Raw genomic sequence first — 2,500 nt, 5'->3', positions numbered from 1 at the left:
GGTACAAATGTACTCTGAAGACTGAAGAGTCAAAGAGGTGGGACAAAGGGAGAATTTGCCGGTAATGAGTGTTTTGATTGGTTAAGAGACGCATCGTTGATGAGATGTAAGGTTTACACTGGTCAGCATATCTGCCAGTCAAAAACAGCCAGGCGATGCGGTTCTACCACTGTTTTGAATGGCTTTTATACTGGCGTCGTGCTACCCGTCACTTTTTTCTTTCCCCTGGACTCGCCTATTCTGAAGTTTACGGTCTGCATTGACTTCAGTTCACTCCGTAGTTAATCCCTTGTTAGCTTTTCAATGTGGTAAAGTTTTGTTATATTTCTGTGAATGAAAAGAGACTCTGAATATGTATTAATGAATTCTATTTTGTATATGTACCAGGTTTCACATTTGTTGTGACCAGTTAATGCCTTGTTAGCCTTTCAATGTGGTAAAATTTTATAATTTTTCTGTGAATGAAAAGAGACTTTGAAAATGTATTAATGAATTCTATTTTGTATTTGTACCTGGATTCAATAAATAAAAAAAATTAAAAATAAAAAAGTTCTTCATACCAATGTCCTGATTCACGCCTCTGGCCTATTAGATACAACATTTTAGTTTTAGATTACATTACGACACCTGAAAGATCCATACACAAAGAATGCACAAAATTCATCAAAGCATTTTTTTGAAATCTTAGTTGAAAAGTCCGACCCAGTCTATTCAATTCAATTCAATTCAATTGTATTTATATAGCGCCAGACCAATACACTTGTCTCAAGGCGCTTTACAGAGCCCAGAGCCTGAACCCCCTTAGAGCAAGCACAATGGCAGCAGGGGCAAGGAAAAACTCTCTGTTAGTCCGAAAGGAATCTTAAGCAGAACCACGGCACATAAGGGGGACCCATCTGCTTGAGGTCGGCCGGGTGGAGATAGGAAGGGGGGGGGTCATAAGTCCATAGATGCCTATATTTAGCTGCCTATCTTGATATAAAGATAAATAAATACACCATTACACGTTCATAATACACTACCAAACATGAAAGGTTGATACACAAAGAATGAACAATATATATTGACGCTTTCATAGAAATATTTGCTTAAAATTCCGACCTAATGTCATACACAGTGAAAGCATAGTGCATAGGCCTGTACTCCTACTTTGTAAAAAGCACCAGACCATTTCCCACTGTAAGTTATTTAATTGAAGTTATTTAATAGAAGTTATTTAATTGAAGTTATTTAATATAAGTTATTTAATATAAGTTATTTAATTGAAGTTTTTTAATAGTTGCTTGGAGTCTAATATCAGTGGTCTTATTTAATATAAGTTATTTAATTGAAGTTATTTAATAGAAGTTATTTAATTGAAGTTATTTAATATAAGTTATTTAATTGAAGTTATTTAATAGTTGCTTGGAGTCTAATATCACTGGTCTTATTTAATATAAGTTATTTAATAGTTGTTTGGAGTCTAATATCAGTGGTCTTCGTGACCTCCGTAGATCTGCAGTACTTCCGCTCACCTCACCAGGTCCAGAGTAGTCACTTTACCCAGCAGTCCAGATCTACTGCAGCACGGTGGCTCAGTGGTTAGCACTGTCGCCTCACAGCAAGAAGGCCCTGGATTCGCATCCCGGTCCTTCCAGGTCGTTCCAGGTCCTTTCTGTGTGGAGTTTGCATGTTCTCCCCGTGCCTGCGTGGGTTTACTCCGGGTACTCCGGTTTCCCCCACCATCATAAAGACATGCATTGCATCGTATGAATATGAATGAATGTTGGTGGTGGTCAGAGGGGCCGTTGGCACTGATTGGCAGCCACGCAGTCAGTCTGCCCCAGGGCAGCTGTGGCTACTGAGGTAGCTTACCACCACCGGTATGACTGTGTGTGTATGACTACTGGACTCTGTAAAGCGACTTCGGGTATATAGAGAAGCGCTATATAAAATTGAATTGATTGATTGATTGATTGATACTGCAGTCTACATGTGCGCCGTGGTGATGTCATGAGACACACAGACCTGGTGATGTCACAGACCTGGTGACATCATGAGAGGCACAGACCTGGTGATGTCATGAGACGCACAGACCTGGTGATGTCTTGAGATGTTAAGGATAAAGTACAACTCTCTCATCACAACGAGGTTAGAGTAACCCCAAGAAAGTAAAACACACGCTGTTCAAAATGCTGTGCAAGATTTTAATCAGGCAACAACAACAACCTTTCTGTGATTATACAAACAATAGTCATCACTTATAAAAGCATCCTGTACACTGTACAATATTCAGTGGCACGTGTAGAGTGACCTGCAGCCTGCTTGGTGTATAATAATATATAATATAATATATATAATAATATATATAATAATATGGCACTTCTTCCAGCAGCACACACACACACCAGGCGAGAGGGACAAGGCCCCTGGTATTCCAGGACAGAATAAATAAATAAATACATAAATAAATACATAAATAAAAACCACTGGGCTGGAGTGGTGCCTCATAACGCCCCCT

At 39.2% G+C, this 2,500-nt stretch overlaps 2 protein-coding genes across 2 annotated transcripts in view; both read right to left on the bottom strand.

Annotated features, from left to right (window-relative positions):
• pdia8 (protein disulfide isomerase family A, member 8) overlaps position 1 on the bottom strand; it is a 13,855-nt gene extending 13,854 nt beyond the window's left edge. Inside the window, exon 1 of the mRNA XM_031585901.2 lies at position 1. This exon is cut by the window's left edge and continues 256 nt beyond it. The gene's annotated coding sequence lies outside the window, so the exon portion shown is untranslated.
• Positions 2-2,180: 2,179 nt separating this feature from the next.
• Positions 2,181-2,500, bottom strand: part of gon4la (gon-4 like a) — a 28,572-nt gene continuing 28,252 nt past the window's right edge. Inside the window, 1 exon segment of the mRNA XM_042710718.1 lies at positions 2,181-2,500. This exon segment is cut by the window's right edge and continues 710 nt beyond it. The gene's annotated coding sequence lies outside the window, so the exon portion shown is untranslated.

Source organism: Clupea harengus, chromosome 19 (genome assembly GCF_900700415.2).
Source record: "Clupea harengus chromosome 19, Ch_v2.0.2, whole genome shotgun sequence".
Classification (NCBI taxonomy): domain Eukaryota; kingdom Metazoa; phylum Chordata; class Actinopteri; order Clupeiformes; family Clupeidae; genus Clupea; species Clupea harengus.
The sequence above is the reverse complement of the archived record's forward strand: the minus strand, read 5'-3'. Positions and strand labels throughout refer to the sequence as shown.